The sequence below is a fragment of the Xenia sp. Carnegie-2017 genome, unplaced genomic scaffold (assembly GCF_021976095.1).
Source record: "Xenia sp. Carnegie-2017 unplaced genomic scaffold, XeniaSp_v1 HiC_scaffold_57, whole genome shotgun sequence".
NCBI classification, from domain to species: Eukaryota; Metazoa; Cnidaria; class Anthozoa; order Malacalcyonacea; family Xeniidae; genus Xenia; species Xenia sp. Carnegie-2017.
The window spans coordinates 518,234-540,522 of NW_025813523.1; positions in this window are offsets into that span (position 1 = coordinate 518,234).

Genomic DNA, 22,289 nt, shown 5'->3' on the forward strand with positions numbered 1-22,289 from the left:
AGCGACAGAAATTCAAACAAAAGCATTTGGACCTGACAATGTTACTTTTGCGATAACGTACAGCTATCTGGGTTTGGTTTACAAAGATATGGGAGAGTATGAAAAAGCAAAAGAATTTTTTGAACTTGCGATTAAAATTGAAACAAAAACTTTTGGACCTTACCTTTTAAGTCTTGCCACAACGTACAAAATGTGGGTTTTGTGTACAAAGATTTTGGAGATTACGAAAAAGCAAATATTTTTATGAACGAGCGATAGAAATTCAAATAAAGCATTTGGACCTGACCATGTTAATATTGCGAAACGTACAACAATCTGGTTTCGGTTTACAATAATATGGGAGAGTACGAAAAGCAAAAGATTTTTATGAACGAGCGATAGAAATTCAAACAAAAGCATTTGGACCTGACCATGTTAATACTGCGGCAACGTACATTACCCTGGGTTCGGTTTACGATAATATGGGATAATAAAAAGCAAAATTTTTATGAACGAGCGATAGAAATTCAAACAAAAGCATTTGGACTGACATGTTAACACGCGCATTTGGAAAGATATGAGCATGTTAAAATTGAAACAAAACTTTGGACCTTACCATATTCACTATCTGGGTTTTGTTTACAAAGATTTTGGAGAGTACGAAAAGCAAAAGATTTTATGAACGAGCGATAGAAATTCAAACAAAAGCATTTGGACCTGACCATGTTAATATTGCGATAACGTACAACTATCTGGGTTTGGTTTACAAAGATATGGGAGAGTACGAAAAGCAAAGATTTTTATGAATGAGCGATAGAAATTCAAACAAAAGCATTTGGACCTGACCATGTTAATATTGCGATAACGTACAACAATCTGGTTTCGGTTTACAATAATATGGGAGAGTACGAAAAAGCAAAAGATTTTTATGAAAGAGCGATAGAAATTCAAATAAAAGCATTTGGACCTGACCATGTTACTTTTGCGATAACGTACAGCTATCTGGGTTTGGTTTACAAAGATATGGCAGAGTATGAAGAAGCAAAAGATTTTTATGAACGAGCGATAGAAATTCAAACAAAAGCATTTGGACCTGACCATCTTACTTTTGTGATAAAGTACAACTATCAGGGTTGGTTTACAAAGATATGCTTGAGTATGAAAAAGCAAAAGATTTTTATGAACGAGCGATGAAAATTGAAACAAAAACTTTGACCTTACCTTTAATATTGCCACAACGTACAACAATGTGGGTTTTGTGTTCAAAGATTTTGGAGATTACGAAAAAGCAAAGATTTTATGAACGAGTGATAGAAATTCAAACAAAAGCATTTGGACCTGACCATGTTAATATTGCGATAACGTACAGCTATCTGGGTTTGGTTTACAAAGATATGGGAGAGTATGAAAAGCAAAAGATTTTTATGAACGAGCGATAGAAATTCAAACAAAAGCATTTGGACCTGACCATGTTAATATTGCGATAACGTACAGCTATCTGGGTTTGTTTACAAAGATATGGGAGAGTATGAAAAGCAAAGAATTTTATGAACGAGCGATTAAAATTGAAACAAAACTTTGGACCTTACCTTTTAATATTGCCACAACGTACAAAATGTGGGTTTTGTGTACAAAGATTTTGGAGATTACGAAAAGCAAATATTTTTATGAACGAGCGATAGAAATTCAAACAAAAGCATTTGGACCTGACCATGTTAATATTGCGATAACGTACAACAATCTGGGTTCGGTTTACAATAATATGGGAGAGTACGAAAAAGCAAAAGATTTTTATGAACGAGCGATAGAAATTCAAACAAAAGCATTTGGACCTGACCATGTTAATATTGCGGCAACGTACATTACCCTGGGTTCGGTTTACGATAATATGGGAGAGTTAGAAAAAGCAAAAAACTTTTTATGAACGAGCGACAGAAATTCAAACAAAAGCATTTGGACCTGACCATGTTACTTTGTGATAACGTACAGCTATCTGGGTTTGGTTTACAAAGATATGGGAGAGTATGAAAAGCAAAAGAATTTTATGAACGAGCGAGAAAATTGAAACAAAACATTTGGACCTTACCTTTAAATATTGCCACAACGTACAAAAATGTGGGTTTTGTGTACAAAGATTTTAGAGAGTACAAGAAAGCAAATATTTTTATGAACGAGCGATAGAACTTCAAACAAAAGCATTTGGACATGACCATATTAATATTGCGATAACGTACAGCTATCTCGGTTTGGTTTACAAAGATATGGGAGAGTATGAAAAGCAAAAGATTTTATGAACGAGCGATAGAAATTCAAACAAAAGCGTTTCGACCTGACCATGTTACTTTTGCGATAACGTACAGCTATCTGGGTTTGGTTTACAAAGATATGGGAGAGTACAAAAAAGCAAAAGTTTTTTATGAAAGAGCGATAGAAATTCAAACAAAAGCATTTGGACCTGACCATGTTAATATTGCGATAACGTACAACAATCTGGGTTCGGTTTACAATAATATGGGAGAGTACTAAAAAGCAAAAGTTTTTTATGAAAGAGCGATAGAAATTCAAACAAAAGCATTTGGACATGACCATGTTAATGCTGCGGCAACGTACATTACCCTGCGTTCGGTTTACGATAATATGGGAGAGTTAGAAAAAGCAAAAGACTTTTTATGAACGAGCGACAGAAATTCAAACAAAAGCATTTGGACCTGACCATGTTATTTTGTGATAACTTACAGCTATCTGGGTTTGGTTTACAAAGATATGGGAGAGCATAAAGAAGAAAAAGATTTTTATGAACGAGCGATAGAAATTCAAACAAAAGCATTTGGACCTGACCATGTTACTTTTGTGATAAAGTACAGCTATCAGGGTTTGGTTTACAAAGATATGCGAGAGTATGAAAAAGCAAAAGATTTTTATGAACGAGCGATGAAAATTGAAACAAAAACTTTTGGACCTTACCTTTTAAGTATTGCCACAACGTACAAAAATATGGGTTTTGTGTTCAAAGATTTTGGAGATTACGAAAAAGCGAAAGATTTTTATGAACGAGCGACAGAAATTCAAACAAAAGCATTTGGACCTGACCATGTTACTTTTGCGATAACGTACAGCTATCTGGGTTTGGTTTATAAAGACATGGGAGAGTACGAAAAAGCGAAAGATTTTAATGAACGAGCGATGAAAATTGAAACAAAATTTTGGACCTTACCTTTTAAATATTGCCACAACGTACAGCAATGTGGGTTTGGTTTACAAAGATATTTGTGAGTACGAAAAAGCAAAAGATTTTTATGAACGAGCGATAGAAAGTCAAACAAAGGCATTTGGACCTGACCAATTTAGTATTGCGATAACGTACAGTTATCTGCGTTTGGTTTATAAAGATATGGGAGAGTACGAAAAAGCGAAAGATTTTAATGAACGAGCGATAGAAATTCGAACAAAAGCATTTGGACCTGACCAAATTAATTTTGCGACAAAGCAAAACAATCTGGGTTTGGTTTACAGTAACATGGGAAAGTACGAAAAACCAAAAGATTTTTATGAACGAGTTATGAAAATTGAAACAAAAACATTTGGACCTTACCATGTTAATATTGCGAAAACGTACAACAATATAGGGTTTTGTTTACAAAGATATGGGAGAGTACAAAAAGAAAAAGATTTTAATGAACGAGCGTTGAAAGTTCAATGAAAAGATTTGGACCTGACCATGTTAACATTGCGACAACTTAGAAAAATCTGGGTTCGGTTTACAGTAACATGGGAGAGTACGAAAAAGCAAATAAATTTTTATGAACGATCGATAGAAATTCAAACAAAGCATTTGGACCTGATCATGTTGATATTGCCGCAACGTACTTTACCCTTGGTTCGGTTTACAAAGATATGGGAGAGTACGAAAAAGCAAAAGAGTTTTATGAACGAGCGATAGAAATTTAAACAAAAGCATTTGGACCTGACCATGTTACTTTGCGATAACGTACAGCTATCTGGGTTTGGTTTATATAGATATGGCAGAGTACGAAAAATCGAAAGATTTTAATGAACGAGCGATTAAAATTGAAACAAAAATTTTTGTACCTTACCTTTTAAATATTGCCACAACGTACAAAAATGTGGGTTTTGTGTACAAAGATTTTGGAGATTACGAAAAAGCAAATATTATTATGAACGAGCGATAGAAATTCAAACAAAAGCATTTGGACCTAATCATGTTACTTTTGTGACAACGTACAGCTATCTGGGTTTGGTTTACAAAGATATGGGAGAGTATGAAAAAGCGAAATATTTTAATGAACGAGCGATGAAAATTGATACAAAAATTCTTGGACCTTACCTTTTAAATATTGCCACAACGTACAGCAATGTGGGTTTGGTTTACTATAATATGTGTGAGTACGAAAAAGCAAAAGATTTTTATGAACGAGCGATTAAAATTGAAACAAAAACTTTTGGCCCTTACCTTTTAAATATTGCCACAACGTACAAAAATGTGGGTTTTGTGTACAAAGATTTTGGAGATTACAAAAAAGCAAATATTTTTATGAACGAGCGATAGAACCTCAAACAAAAGCATTTGGACCTGACCTTGTTAGTATTGCGATAACGTACAGCTATGTGGGTTTGGTTTACAAAGATATGGGAGAGCATGAAAAAGCAAAAGAATTTTATGAACGGGCGATTAAAATTGAAACAAAAACTTTTGGACCTTACCTTTTAAGTCTTGCCACAACGTACAAAATGTGGGTTTTGTGTACAAAGATTTTGGAGATTACGAAAAAGCAAATATTTTTATCAACGAGCGATAGAAGTTCAAACAAAAGCATTTGGACTTGACCATGTTAATATTGCGATAACGTACAGCTATCTCGGTTTGGTTTACAAAGATATGGGAGAGTATGAAGAAGCAAAAGATTTTTATGAACGAGCGATAGAAATTCAAACAAAAGCATTTGGACCTGACCATGTTACTTTTGCGATAACCTACAGCTATCTGGGTTTGGTTTACAAAGATATGGGAGAGTATGAAAAAGCAAAAGAATTTTATGAACGGGCGAGTAAAATTAAAACAAAAACTTTTGGACCTTACCTTTTAAATATTGCCACAACGTACAAAAATGTGGGTTTTGTGTACAAAGATTTTGGAGAGTACAAGAAAGCAAATATTTTTATGAACGAGAGATAGAACTTCAAACAAAAGCATTTGGACATGACCATATTAATATTGCGATAACGTACAGCTATCTCGGTTTGGTTTACAAAGATATGGGAGATTACGAAAAAGCAAATATTTTTATCAACGAGCAATAGAAAGTCAAAGAAAAGCATTTGGACATGACCATATTAATATTGCGATAACGTACAGCTATCTGGGTTTGGTTTACAAAGATATGGGAGAGTATGAAAAAGCAAAAGAAATTTATGAACGGGCGATTAAAATTGAAACAAAAACTTTTGGACCTTACCTTTTAAATATTGCCACAATGTACAAAAATGTGGGTTTTATGTACAAAGATTTTGGAGATTACGAAAAAGCAAATATTTTTATGAACGAGCGATAGAAAGTCAAACAAAAGCATTTGGACATGACCATATTAATATTGCGATAACGTACAGCTATCTCGGTTTGGTTTACAAAGATATGGGAGAGTACGAAAAATTAAAAGATTTTTATGAATGAGCGATAGAAGCTCAAACAAAAGCATTTGGACCTGACCATGTTAATATTGCGAGAACGTACAACAATCTGGGTTCGGTTTACAATAATGTGGGAGAGTACGAAAAAGCAAAAATTTTTATGAAAGAGCGATAGAAATTCAAACAAAAGCATTTGGACTTAACCATGTTACTTTTGTGACAACGTACAGCTATCTGGGTTTGGTTTACAAAGATATGGGAGAGTATGAAAAAGCAAAAGATTTTAATGAACGAGCGATGAAAATTGATACAAAAATTCTTGGACCTTACCTTTTAAATATTGCCACAACGTACAGCAATGTGGGTTTGGTTTACAAAAATATGTGTGAGTACGAAAAAGCAAAAGATTTTTATGAACGAGCGATTAGAATTGAAACAAAAACTTTTGGACCTTACCTTTTAAACATTGCCACAACGTACAAAAATGTGGGTTTTGTGTACAAAGATTTTGGAGATTACGAAAAAGCAAATATTTTTATGAACGAGCGATAGAAATTCAAATAAAAGCATTTGGACCTAACCATGTTAATTTTACGAAAACGTACAACAATCTGGTTTCGGTTTACAATAATATGGGAGAGTACGAAAAAGCAAAAGATTTTTATGAAAGAGCAATAGAAATTCAAACAAAAGCATTTGGACCTGACCATGTTAATACTGCGGCAACGTACATTACCCTGGGTTTGGTTTACGATAATATGGGAGAGTACAAAAAAGCAAAAGATTTTATGAACGAGCGATAGAAGTTGAAACAAAAGCATTTGAACCTGACCATGTTAATATTGCGATAACGTACAACAATCTGGTTTCGGTTTACAATAATATGGGAGAGTACGAAAAAGCAAAAGATTTTTATGAAAGAGCGATAGAAATTCAAACAAAAGCATTTCGACCTGAGCATGTTAATTTTACGATAAAGTACAGCTATCTGGGTTTGGTTTATAAAGATATGGGAGAGTACGAAAAAGCGAAAGATTTTAATGAACGAGCGATGAAAATTGAAACAAAAATTTTCGGACCTTACCTTTTAAATATTGCCACAGCGTACAGCAATGTGGGTTTGGTTTACAAAGATATTTGTGAGTACGAAAAAGCAAAAGATTTTTATAAACGAGCGATAGAAAGTCAAACAAAAGCATTTGGACCTGACCAAGTTAATATTGCGATAACGTAAAGCTATCTCGGTTCGGTTTACGATAATATGGGAGAGTAAGAAAAAGCAAAAGATTTTTATGAAGGATAGACAGAAATTCAAATAAAAGCATTTGGACTTAACCATGTTAATTTTACGAAAACGTACAACAATCTGGTTTCGGTTTACAATAATATGGGAGAGTACGAAAAAGCAAAAGATTTTTATGAAAGAGCAATAGAAATTCGAACAAAAGCATTTGGACCTGACCATGTTAATACTGCGGTAACGTACATTACCCTGGGTTCGGTTTACGATAATATGGGAGAGTAAGAAAAAGCAAAAGATTTTTATGAAGGATAGACAGAAATTCAAATAAAAGCATTTGGACCTAACCATGTTAATTTTACGAAAACGTACAACAATCTGGGTTCGGTTTACAATAATATGGGAGAGTACGAAAAAGCAAAAGATTTTTATGAAAGAGCAATAGAAATTCGAACAAAAGCATTTGGACCTGACCATGTTAATACTGCGGTAACGTACATTACCCTGGGTTCGGTTTACGATAATATGGGACAGTAAGAAAAAGCAAAAGATTTTTATGAACGATAGACAGAAATTCAAATAAAAGCATTTGGACCTAACCATGTTAATTTTACGAAAACGTACAACAATCTGGTTTCGGTTTACAATAATATGGGAGAGTATGAAAAAGCAAAAGATTTTTATGAACGATCGACAGAAATTCAAATAAAAGCATTTGGACCTAACCATGTTAATTTTACGAAAACGTACAACAATCTGGTTTCGGTTTACAATAATATGGGAGAGTACGAAAAAGCAAAAGATTTTTATGAAAGAGCAATAGAAATTCGAACAAAAGCATTTGGACCTGACCATGCTAATACTGCGGCAACGTACATTACCCTGGGTTCGGTTTACGATAACATGGGAGAGTAAGAAAAAGCGAAAGATTTTTATGAACGAGCGATAGAAATTCAAACAAAAGCATTTGGACATGACCATGTTAATATTGCGATAACCTACAGTTATCTCGATTTGGTTTACAAAGATATGGGAGAGTACGAAAAAGCAAAAGATTTTTATGAACGAGCGATAGAAATTCAAACAAAAGCATTTGGACCTGACCATGTTACTTTTGCGATAACGTACAGCTATCTGGGTTTGGTATACAAAGATATGGGAGAGTACGAAAAAGCGAAAGATTTTTATGAACGAGCGATGAAAATTGAAACAAAAATTTTTGGACCTTACCTTTTAAATATTGCCACAATGTACTGCAATGTGGGTTTGGTTTACAAAGATATGTGAGGGTACGAAAAAGCAAAAGATTTTTTTGAACGAGCGATAGAAAGTCAAACAAAAGCATTTGGACCAGACCAAATTAATATTGCGACAACGCACAACAATCTGGGTTTGGTTTACAGTAACATGGGAGAGTACGAAAAGCACAACAGAGATCTGATGGAATGAAGAGCACCATGCAAAACTTCTTGCCAACAGCTGGATTGTAGTCCTCGCGTCTTCATCGCGAGGGAATTAGTCTTCCATAGAGTGCCGTTCAAACGTTCTAGTTGGCCGTTCCCTTCTGGGTTATATGGCGTGGTTCGGCTTGACGAGATTCCTTTCTGGAGGAGAAAGTCTTTAACTTTTGCACTCATAAAGCCAGAACCTCTATCCGAGTGTATGTAAGCAGGCATACCGAAAATCGAAAACAATTCGCTGAGACAATTTATAATTGAATCCGTACTAACGTCTTTACAAGCGAAAGCTAAAGGAAATCTTGAATATTCATCTATTATAGTAAGAAGAAACTTATTATGATTAGTCGTCGGCAATGGTCCTTTGAAGTCCAAACTAAGTCTCTCGAAGGGTTGAGTCGCTTTTACTAAATGGAAATTTTCTGTTTTGTAATATTGAGGCTTACTTTCCCTACATATCTTGCAGGACTGTGTCATGAGCTTAATTTCATCCATAGAGAAAGGGACATTATGGTTTTTTACAAAATGTGCCATCCGCGTTATTCCTGGGTGGCACAAGGGTGCATGAAGCTCTATCAGCTTATCGGAGGTCATGATCATTGCTCTTATCCTAGAAAATGTATCCGCTGGTACATTCTCTTCTCCTGCTCTGTATATTATGTCAAAATCATAAGTGGATAGTTCCATCCTCCATCTCATTATCATATCGTTCTTAATTTTGCTCTTTTGCTTGGTATCAAACATGTAAGCTACTGACTTCTGATCAGTAATTAACATAAAATGCTTACCCGTAAGGTAGTGTCTCCACTTCCTCACGGCTTCTACGATAGCCGCTGCTTCTTTCTCCAATGAAGCGTGCTTAAGTTCTGATCCGCTTAAAATCCTCGAAAAGAACGCAACTTGGCGACTGTTTTGGTTGAGAGTGGCTGAAAGAGCAAACTCGGAAGCGTCTGTTTCCACCTGAAAGGGCTGTGCTTCGTCAACAGCTTGAACCACAGATTTTTCGACATCGGACTTAATAGATTAAACGAAGTAAGAGCATCGCCTACCATTGGAAATACAGTATTCTGTGTCAGTGGTCTCACTTTTGCTGCAAAGTCTTTGATCCATTGAGAATAGTAGGAAAAGAGACCCACAATCCGTTTCTGTTCTTTTAAATCACGGGGGACAGTTAACTCTCGCAGAGGTCTCAATCGTGCCGGGTCCGGCTTTATTTCTCCATTAGCGATTATACTACCGAGGATGCAAATACTGGTTGTTGAGAAGGAGCATTTGTCTTGATTAAACGTCAAATTTCTCTTTGTAGCTGCTTGAAGGAACTTTTCGAGATTTATGTCATGCTGGGCTTGGTCCCGGCCACAAATCGTGATGTTGTCAAGATTCACAAACGTGTGTTCTAGACATTCTTTAGCGATAAATTGTTCATCATTCTTTGGAAAGCTGCTGCTCCACTCGTTACTCCAAATGGTACTCGACGGAATTGGTACAAACGCTGGTTAGCTTCGAAAGCAGTATATTTCTTTTCTTCTTTTTGAATTGGGACTTGATGATACGCACTTTTCAAATCAACGGTGCTGAAAACTTTGTACTGAGCGATTTTAGAGACGATATCATCTATTCTAGGCAAAGGATAAGCATTCAGGTGTGTGAATCTATTTATAGTTTGCGAGTAGTCAATCACTAATCTTTTTTTTGTCGATCGTTTCTAGTTACGACCACTTGTGCTCTCCACGGTGATTCACTCGGTTCAATTATACCTTCATCTAGAAGCCTTTGTACTTAAGTTGTAATAAATTCTTTGTCTTCTCGGCTATATTTCCTTGTTTTTATAGCTATCAGTTTACAACCCTCTGTTAAATGTTGGAACAAAAGTGGGAAGTTGGAACGAAACTGCAAAGTTTCAAAGGAGGGGCAGAACCACCGTACTGGATAGTGACACTTTCGTGCAGGGCTTGCCAAGTTTGCCCTAGAATAACATGAGTACACAGATTGGGCAGAATATATAGCTTAACCTGAGAATATAACCGGCCTTTTAACGTTATATCACTAAGACAATATCCTTGCATTTTAGTGGAATAATTACATGTGGCCATCGTAACTTTTTATTTGGTCTGATGAACTGTCAATGAAAGTTGCTCAACCAAATCAGGATTTATGAAGCAATGAGTACTTCCTGAATCTACCAGAGCTGTAACAGTTCTTTCTATTAAACGAATGTCAATACATGAACTTAGCAATGACTCCCCCATTGCAGCTAGAGTTATGTAAGCTGATTGCGTTAAATTAGAGACTACTGCTGAAGAACGGCAAACTCTTTGGTAGTGCCCTCTTTTTTTACATTTATTACAAATAGCTTCTTTCGCAGGGCATAATGACCGGGGGTGTTGCTTATTACCACAAAAGAAGCACTTAGCGGAACGTGAAGTGGAGGCTAAATACCTCTCGCTTAGTCCTTCTTCATTATTTTCGTCATGTCCGTTAGATGCCGTAACAGCAGTGCTTGTGAAGGGATTCGAATTGTATGTCTCCGATGATTTTTGTGCCAAATCCCAAGCTCGAGCTTGATCAAATACCGTTTGTAAATCCAACTGTTTATTCTCCAGTAAACGTTGTCGAATGCTTCCCGACCATAGACCACTAATGAAAGCATCCCGAATTGCTTCATCCCGATATTGAGCAGCAGAGACTTGACGAAAATTGCAGTCTTTACTTAGGTGTCTCATTTCTTGTAGGTATTCGTCAAGGGTTTCGCCTGCTTGTTGTTTCCGTGTTGCTAATTTATGCCGAGCAAAAATCTCGTTCGGAGGCTTGACATATAAGGTTTTCAGCGTGGTGATGGCTTCATCGTAGGTCTCAGTATACATAGAACAGTTGATAAACATCAGAGGTGACATAATTCACCAGAATGTGTAGTTTATTTATTCGTGTATCAGGAATGGACGGTATTGCATCGATGAAGTTCTCAAATGTCGCGAGCCAGTGCGTCCAACGTTTTGCAGCGCCTTGCGCGTTCGGAATAACATCAAACCGTTCAGGTCTCAAAACTTTATCCATAGGTATAAGGACAGTGTTGAGTAAATTGAAGTAGAAGTTTGAATTCAAGTAAACACCAAAGAACAACCTTTCAAAATAAGGCTTTACTCAACACTAAATTAAAATCTACAAAATGTCTCTTTATAAGTAATTATCTTAAACTAGGCGCGGTTACTAAGGCGGGTGTACTTCATGTAATAATCACTACAGGTGTATAAAACTAAAGATACATAAACATGTCCACAAAAAATGAATATATCCAGATATGGGTTTATACGCACATGATCACTATGTTAATCTTACTTGTACATTACTAGGCATGTTTTTCTGTTTGCTGTTATATGTAAAATCCTTCCCAAGAGCAGAAAAGCTTTCGTATTTTTTAGAAAGCTATGTAATATATGCACTTACCTGACAATACATTGTGCACATAAGTTTTGCATATTGATATGCATTGAATTTACCATTATCGTTAATTTCTAAACATCGTCTTTCTTTTATACACCCTTGTATAGCCATTTCACACCTTACCAATGGACAATGGCAACGGCGTAGCCAAACATGAAGTTTTCAAGGGGCATACTTTTGAACTTGTTAGCCTTTTTGAGGGAGGGGGGTTGACTATATCCTTGGCGTAGGTTTACAGCGACCTTAGTACTGCTGACCCGCTTTTTTTGAGCAAAACTGCTATATTCACTGATTCACTGCAATGCTTATTACTTGAACAACCACTATGGAGAGTAGAATATCAGGAAAGTAAAAATTCGAAAAAGGTTAGATTTTGGTTACGTTTTCCCAAGATTTCAAGCTTTTCGTACCACATAATTAAAGTTATACGAACTTGGAATAAACACAAATTTATTATCTTATGAATTACAATGTATCATTAGGACAATCGTTTTGTAAATCTTGCCAGTCACCCAGGCAATAATCTTTTGATTAAATCTAATTGAAAAACAGCTTAAGCTTATTGAATAAAAATTTATTAATTCTTACAATGTTAATCTTATACGTTCATTTTGCTCACTCACTCAGACTCTCACTTCAACACATTAACTACAAAAAATTACTCAAAATTTACCAAAGTCGATTGTTAACTAATTTATAATAAGTAAGGAGTATTCGTCTCTCCGTCATTAGCAACATTTAAATAATATAACTAATTCAAACACACTCTCCCTATACATCTGAAAATATGATGTATATCTAAATGATGTAGGGATCTATCAGAATTAATGATGTAGTGAGCGTTTCAAATGTCTTTGTTGTCTTCGTCTGCAATCGCTTCAATAATCCCTGCTGCTTACACTTTGGTCTAAATTGTTAGCGTCTGGAATAAACTCAGGCCTCTTTTCTCGCTTTGTTGATCACAAGCTAATTCTATAGGGTAAAGAAGTAAAGAAATTGAACTGATCTTTCTAGGTATCCATTGGGCATTTTCAACTTTACCCTGCGTATCACCCCATTTCTTTTTTGATATATCTCTATAACGATCACAAGAGGCCATCTCCCTCCGATCTTTTCATTCGACTTGATCAGAACGAGGTCTCCGACATTCACAATGAACTTTTTATTTACATGGTTCTTATTATGTCGTTTTTGCATTGCAGTAAGGTATTCTTTTGACCATCTTTTATACAAGGCTTGTTTGTAGGATTTTAAATATGTTGCCATCTTATGTAAGTCTGGATCAATCCATAATTTCTGTTCTGGCAGATGATTGCATCTCTGGAATGAAAAGACTTCGGTTGTAAACACAGGCAGTTGAACAACGACATCCACACCTAAATGAGTGGTCTTATATTGATTGGCACTTCAACGTCAAGTATTACGTGAATGTAGTTAATTAATGTATTCTGCGCAAAAATCAAAATGGCTTCCGCCCACGCCCATCCACTCTTGGGCAAATTCTCATATTTGGTAGAATAATTGAAGAAATCACTTTTTGCAATAAAACTGCAGCTCTCATCTTTGTAGACTTCAGTAAAGCCTTTGACTCAGTTAACCACGATACCATGTTTGAAATTCTTGAATTCTATGGCATACCTGGAAAAATCATTGATGCTATCAAAGTATTGTATACTAACACACAAGCAACTGTCCTGACCCCAGATAGTGAAACAGATCCTTTCGAAATCTTGGCTGGCATTCTCCAAGGTGACACACTGGCACCATTCCTTTTTATATTTGTGATAGACTACATCATGCGTGTGACAATAGAATCTATCAATGAAAAAGGCTTGATGTATCAGCCTAGAAAAAGCTCACGCTATCCTGCACTCTTCATCACTGAGGCAGATTTTGCTGATGACATTGGATTGCTTTCTGACAATCTCCAATGTGCCCAAGCTTTCCTTTCTTCTCTTGAGTCAGCAGCCAACTGTGCATGTCTTCATCTCAATGAAACCAAGACTGAATTTATGCCAGTTAACATCCGCAACAATCAGGAGATCAAAACACTGTCAGAAAATATTTAGAAAATGTGTTTAAGACTTCAAGTACCTAGGATCACCATAAAGAACTCAGAGAAAGACTTAAACATCAAAAAGGGTATTGCATGGACTGCCTGCAACAAATTGGATAATATCTGGAAATCCAACCTTGATTGGAAATTTAAAATCCAAATTTTTCGAGTTCTTGTTGAGCCAATCTTATATTACGGTTCTGAGACCTGCACTCTTTCAGCCAAACAACAGCAGCTTTTAGATGGATGCTATACACGTCTCTTAAGAAGAGTCCTCTATCTCTCCTGGCGAAATCACCCAACTTTAGAAACAATATGTGGAGACTTACCAAGTGTATCAAACATAATTTGTAAAAGACGTGCTCAGTTCGCAGGCTATTGTGCACGTGCAACTGATGAACTAGAGCCATCATTTTTAGTTTGGAAACACCCATCATCTGAGAATAGATCACGTAAGTTAACCTTTCCAGATAGGATAAGACGAGACACAACAATTCCTAAGGAAAATCTGTTAGCAGCTATGAAAGAGAATACTGGAAAGGTGTGGTGAGTTCAATCTCGGCTGAGGCCGCAAGATGATGATGATCATGCTTTGAACAATTTTTACATGGTATCATGTAGATCGCATCAGTTCTATCATGAATTGTTGTTTTGCCTTTATTTTTGGTGAAAGCAGGGGCAGATTTAGAGTATGTCAAATCAGTCACGCGACTGATGTTTATAGTTCAAAAATTATTTATCAAATTTAATGATTACAATATTTTTGATCATTAAATTTACGTTCTGTAATCGTTTGGATTTCATCCTAAAACTCTGTTTTATGTATGAAAACTTATAAAAGTACCCCCTTTTTAAACAGATCAGTAGATAAAACATCTGGCTTGACCGATATCGGAGTTCAAGAACGCTTATTTAAGCCATTCCATTGGTCAGCAGCAACATCAGTGAACGATCTCAAATAATCTCAACCGATCAGCGGGGTAACCAGACGCATAAGGGAGTCCAATTGCTATCGCGTAATTGGTTCGTTTAAATTTTTATCGCACTGTGACTGGTTTGACCAACTTCCACCGATAGCCAACTGAACTTACATAATCAAGCTTACTGTTTGATCGTTCATAGTAATTTTCTAAAGCATGATAGAAAGTAAACTACAATTAGATGGAATTGATGGAAATCTTTTACAAATTCATATATTGACATGAATGCTGCTGTCTAAACTGTAAATTTTTTCAAGAGGGTGAAAATTATACGGATGAACTGTAAATGCTTGGCAAACAAGATCTCGCGAGCGACATTTCAGTCATTGATGTTAAAAAGCAAGCCAACTTTGTTTTGAGTTTTCTCAGCAGAAATTTACATCGGAAATCGTAAGTAAAGGACAAGTGAAGTGTATCAATGAATGTAATATGTCAAAGCCAATTTATGCGAGTGTGTGATGCGATTTATGTCAATATGGAGTATGGTAAGCAAATTGATGTTTCTAAAATTGTTGTTGCCGAAGGACTTTTAGCTATGATTTCTTTAGTGCTTGGGGAATCGTGGCCGTTATATGGCAGCGAAATCTTACATTCCTGCAAAAATATTTCAATGGACAAAAAATCTGTAGACATAAGGCGCCATATTATTATTTACTTTATCATAAACAAATGTTTCGGACTTTTCAGTTTATGATCATTGATCATTCAATCATTGGACAGTTGTACTACATATTGTTTAAGATTTGAGAAAACTAACGTTGATTACATGAGAAGTTGTTTACTATAACCTGTGATTTTGAGTCTTCTGGTCCATAAGGCTTTTATTTTGACAATTTGACTAGAATGGTATTAAACCTGAGTATTTCACATACATAAAATTTTGTCCCATGTCACATATTGTCCCCTTTTCTAAATGAACACCTCCTGTAGAGATGTAAAGGTGTGTTAATCTAGGGCTCATACCAGATTGTTTGCCATAAATTCCAAAGGGCTATTGATGTATGAAAAGCATTTTCTATAAAGTTAAGATGTCTTTCTATGTATGCTGATAAAACTTGAAACTTGGCAAAACAGCAAAGTATTTTTCATAATCACTAGGTAATTTTTCTGATGATCATTAAAGTTTTAAACTCAATTGTTTCAGATTTGCATTTAAACGAAGTTTGATCATATGAAAAGATATTTATCATAAACAGTAAGCATGACACATGAACCAATTTTAACATTCATGTTAAATTAAACTTTGGCAAAAAAAAAATTTATGTTTTTTCTCAAAAAGTGAATTTGCTGGCAATGATGTGAAGATGGGAAAGAATTACAATAAACTTGCATGGTTTGAAGTCTGAGCTTTTCTACATCTTTCAACTGTCACTTGTAGTACCAAATTTCAAACTTAACTAATTACATAGAGGTTTGAATGGGGGTCTCTAGGGGGGCCTATGCCTTGCAACTTGGTAGAAATTTTTTAAGACTATATCTGTTTTTAAGTAGCATTATTGTAAAATAAATTTTACGTTCCTAGACATGCTAATGAGCCATATATTTGGCATGAGAATGGGCCTAAATATTTAGCAAAACATTCATGTATTGTTTACTTCATTTCTTTTTTTGAAAAAAACGTAAGCAAAATGTGTTGTTTTTACGCAAAAACGACGCCCACAAAATACGTTTTGTATTGCTCTAAAACGCTGAAAGTGGCATTTTCAAGGCTCTGAAATTCAAAATTTCTCAGGGGAGAATGCCTCAGACCCCCCCGTGGTGCAGAGCGCCTTTGACATTTTATGACTGATGTTTGAAAAATCCCAGGTCTGCCCCTGTTAGAAATAATATTAAAAAATATATGTATTCGTATAATTGTTGAAATGGCTTTAAATTCATAATGGGAAAGTTTACACAAAATAATAATGCAGTTACAGTATCATCTCATTAATAACTTATATGATTCACTATATTTAGCAAACAATCATACTAATGAATTAATGTCTTAAAATATCATGTCTTTGGATGTTTAAAAACAACACGTAAAGGGAATATGTTTGTCAAATTTACCTAGTCGCAATTTTGTTATCGCTTTGTTTGTAAGAAGTTATGCACGATTAGAGCTTTTACACGTATTACATAACAACAAAGTTTTATATTATGATACCGCTTCAATAATTACATTAGTGTTGATGGAAATGATGATATTAAATCGGGTAACTACATAGGTGAGCTTACTAATGAATTAGATAATAACCAATATATTGTATCATTTTGTTCTACAAGGCGAAAAATTATTCTTATGAAACAAATAAAAATCATAAAATAGTACATGAGAGAGGAAAATTTTTTAGAGGGTGATGAGAAAAGGAAAATAATTTTTCATTAGATAAATGAATGTGTAAATTAAAAATTATTAAAGTAATTTATAAGGAAAAATATCACGTGATAACCAACAAAATGTATTTTTAAACAAAAAAATGAAAAATTTTACATTTACATTTGAAAAACGTTATTATATTACATGATTTTTTACAATTCCATATGGTTATTTTTTAGATTGAAAATATGTTATATAAACCTGTTGTAAAATTTCAACATCCTTTTATTAGGACTGTTTGTTAGTGGAGCAACAAAATGTGGAGAAACACATTTTATAAAAGGATTGATAAATTTTAATGAAATCATTCATCCTCCTTTCATAAAACTTTTGTAGTACTATTCATCTAGTTACAAAGAATTATTTCACGAAATAAAATCTATTATTGTTAAAGAAATAATTAAAGCCCTGCAAAACTATCAATTTATCAAATTTAAACTGCATGTACCCCCTGTAACTGATTAAACAAAAATTAAAAAAACAAACAAGAAAAAAATTATACGATTTGATGACAAATGCAACGGATAATAAATCAGCACAAAAAAATTGGATGAAATTGCTACACGAGACTGTCATCATGAGGATTTTTCTATCACATTCACTTGTCAAATTTAAATTAAGGAAATAAATAATTAAGAACAGCAAGAACAAACAGTCAATACACTATTGTATTCAATAATGTAGGACATATTTGTAGATGTAGATCATCTAGGTTAGTATAGTCCTGAGAAGGACTGTATTTGTTGTTGTTAACTGACGTTTCGATAACCTAAGCGGTAGACATCTTCAGAGTCAAATGAGGAATAAACGTCAGGTAAGTCATGTTTGCTATCTGGTTCTTACGTCATTGTATTGTGTGTATAGGAAATGTGTATTGTAATTGTGAATTAGTATGAAGTGAAATATTTTTATTTTTAATTGTGATGTGTGATTTAGGTGTGATGTTCTTAATTGTAATGATTGGGTGTTAATTGTGTATTGTCATTGTGAATTAGTGTGAAGTGTGATGTTCATAGTTGATCGGTTGTTTGTATTGTGAATAAGTCGTTTGTAAGGTGCCGGTAATATCTGTGATCGGTTCAGGGGGTTTCAAGTTGGTATACCAACTTTCTAATGTAAGCTTTTTTCTATAGTCAGTACTGTAAGCAATGTATTTTGCCGTATCCCAGTCAATGTTGTGCTTTGTGATTCGGTGATGTTTGGCATTGTGATTAGTTTTTTCTTGTTTCTTAGTAGCTCGTTTGTGTTCTGTAAGTATTATGTTTAAGTTCCTGCCAATTTCCCCGATATAGGAGGCGTGGCAGTCGGAGCAGTTTATTTCGTAAACTGCACCTTGTTGTTCTTTGAGTTGTTCTTTGTCCTTTATATTAGTTAGTACTTGTCGTAACGTTGTTATTGGTTTATGTGCAATAATTATGTTGCATAGTCGTAAGATACGCGAGATAGTCTCAGACGTACCTTTGATGTAAGGTATCGTTGTTGTTGTCACTGAGTTGTTCGTTTCGTTGGGTTCGTTGGGTTTGTAAGTGTTGCGTTTGATAAAGTCAGAGTTATAGTTGTTTTTGTCAAAAACACGTTTGAGATAGTTGTTTTCGTTTTGTAGAGCGTCCGGTGAATCACATATTACTTGTGCACGTCTTGTTAATGTTCTAATTGTGGTGGCTTTGTGTGATGTAGGATTGTAAGATGACTAGTAGTCGGTCAGTATGTGGTCACAAAGCACTACATTGACTCGGACTCGGCAGAATACATTGCTTACAGTACTGACTATGGAAAACGGCTTACATTAGAAAATTGGTATACCAAAGTAGGGTATAATATGACTGGTCTAGTAGTCGGTCATTATGCGTTGGCTTGCGACAAAGTGTTGTTCGTAGTTTTTGACTGTCATGTTTTACCACACAGTCGAGAAGAAGAGGAGTTCCGTTCTCTTCGACATCTTTGGTAAATTGTATGTGGCTGTTCTGTTTCTTGATGTGAGAGCAAAATTCGTCAATCTTTTCTGCATGTAGTGCTGTGATTGTGTCACTTACGTAGCTAAACCAAAACGGCATTGCATGTTTGTAAGTCGTGAGCGCCCGTTCCTCTATGGATTGCATTACAATTTCAGCAACTACAACAGAAACGGGTGTGCCCATTTCTGTCCCATGTAATTGTTTGCAGTGTGTATTTTTGTACTGGAAGTATGTCGAGGTGAAGCATAGCTCTAGTAGCTCCATAATGTCTTCTGTCGGTAATGGCAGTACGTCCGTGGTGGTTGTAATGAGGGTTTTTTTACAAGAAAGTGCCAAATTAAGTGGAATACGGGTGAACAGTGATTGCACCTAAAAAGACTCTAGTATATAGTTGTCCGGTATTTGTGTAGTGCTTAGTTTTTTAATGAAAATTTCAGTGGATTGTAGCTTATGTTTTGATTTGTTTGTAAGTGGTTGCAGTATGTCAGTCGAGTACTTTGAGAGTTCGTAAGTATGTGAACCACAGAATGATACAATTAGTCGCATGGGCATTTGTGGTTTGGGAAGTTTTAGTATTCCGTATAGTCTGAGGGGTCGTGGTACTGAACATCTGAGTCGAAAGTAAATACGTTCAGATTTAATTTTAGATTTTCCCATTGACAAGATCTTGCTGTTAAATTTGCGTACTAGTGATGGTGTTGGGTCTTGTTTGAGTTGTCCGTACGTTTGTCTGTCGTTAACATGGGTGTCCATTTTGTTGAAGTAATCATTCTTGTCCATGACCACAGTCACGCGTCCTTTGTCTGCTGGTAAAATTATCATGTTAGTTTCGTGTTTTAGTCGTTTGAGTGCTTGTTGTTCGTCCTTTGTCAAGTTTTTGTCACGTATAAAGGACGATTGTAAAGTGGAGGCTATCCTGCTTCTCATTTTGTCTCAGTAATGATTCTTCTATGTGTTATGGAATATTTTGGTCCGTAAGAGAGTAGTCGCGTTTCACGTTCGTTTAATGAGCGGGAAGAAATATTCCTCACCCAGTTATCTTCATGTTTATTTCTTGTACGTGTTTTATTTCGTTTTAAACGTTCAATTTTTAGTTGTTGTTTTATTTGGTGTTGTGTCTCTGTCTTGTTTTCTCGTTTCCCTGCAATAGTTTGTATCGTAGAAAGTAAAGTATCACTTACTGTCGTTGGTATGAGTTCCTTCAGTTTGTTCAGTCTTTGTTCTTGTTGTTTGATGTAATAGTTGATTCGTCTGTGACAGTCGTTAATCCGTGCTCGTATCAGTCGTCTGCTGGTGGATTTGACAATCTGAATAGCATCTTGTGTGTTCTATCTTAAGTCTAAGTCCTGCCGGAACGAGACCAAAAGCCTTGCAGTGGTGGTTAAACAAGAGTTGTTGGCGTACGCGTCTGACGTTGCTTGCAAAACGTATGTAGTCGTTAGCAAGTGGTTCACTTTGTCGTTCAAATGATCGTAATAAAGTAAATGGCTTGAACCCGAGAGTATCGTTACATGTTTATAAATCTACATCGTCCAGGTTGGTATAGTCCTGAGAAGTCTGTTTTTGTTGTTGATTACTAATATTTGTTATCTGGTTCTTACCTCATTGTATGGTGTGTACAGGAAATGTGTATTGTCATTGTGAATTAGTGTGAAGTGAAATATTTTTATTTTTAGTTGTGATGTGTGATTTAGGTGTGATGTTTTTAATTGTAATGATTGGCTGTCAATTGTGTATTGTCATTGTGATATAGTGTTAAATGTAATGTTTTTAGTTGATCGTTTGTTTGTATTGTGAGTAAGATGTTTGTAAGGTGCCAGTAATTGCTGTGATCTGTTCAGGGGGTTGTTTCAAGTTGGTATACCAACTTTCTAATGTAAGCCGTTGTCTATAATCAGTACTGTAAGCAATGCATTTTGCCAAGTCCCAGTCAATATTGTGCTTTGTGACCACATACTGACCGACTACTAGACTATTGATCTTACAATCCTACATCACACAAAGCCACCACAATCAAAACATTAACAAGACGTGCACAAATCATATGATCCACTGGACGCTCTACACAACAAAAACAACTATCTCAAACGTGTTTTTGGCAAAACATCTATAACTCTGAATTTATCAAACGCAACACTTACAAACCCAAGGAAAACAACGAAACGAACAACTCAGTGACAACAGCAAAGATACCTTACATCAAAGGTACGTCTTAGACTATCTCGCGTATCTTACGACCATACAACATACGTGTCACACATAAACAAATCACAACGTTACGACAGTACTAACAAATATAAAGGACAAAGAACAACCCAACGAACGACCACGTGTAGTTTACAAAGTAAAGTCCAGATTCTATTTAGTCCCTCATTAGTAATGTCGTTATTATCTGAATCATCATACTTAAATTCAAATATTATATAATTTTAAAATAGAATCAAAAGAGCTTTTTCATATTCCATTATTTACATTGATTGTAAATTAAAATTAGAAATAGCATCTAATTTAAATAATCCACCATTTAAATTAAAAAACTTTTATATGTAATAATAAAAAGTGTAATATTTGGTTCGCTATCGGAATTTCTTATACTGTTCGGTAAACAATTTTGCAAATTAATTACTTCACCAAGATCTGGTATTTTTTACCTTTCCACTTGTAAATTGAGTAAATTTATATGGAATTGCTGAACAAATATTTAATTTAATACCCCCTTTTTTACATTTTTTGATTTTAAGCTCTTTATTCGATATAAAATAATATTCTTTATATTAATTTCCCTTAAATTAATTGGATATAATATATCTATCTGTGGAATAAAAAAGTTGGGATAAAGTATCCTTATGTTGTGGCATTTTAATAGGTCGTAATTTAATATCCATTTTTAAATCAATTTGACATTCCAGATGTATATTTCTAGAATGAAATGAAATATAATTGCCTTGATGATACAATAAATTTATAGTTTAATCTTTGATGAATGAAGAAATTGATTGTTTTTCTATAAATGGAGGATTGTACACAAATAAAACATCTCCACTTTCATTTGCATATTGTTAAGGATCAATACATAACAATTTACAATTCCGACTTGGCAGAAACTAAAGTACTTGGACGCGCATAGACTAAACACGCACATGAATTTAAAGAAGCTTGGTACAGTAAAGAGAACA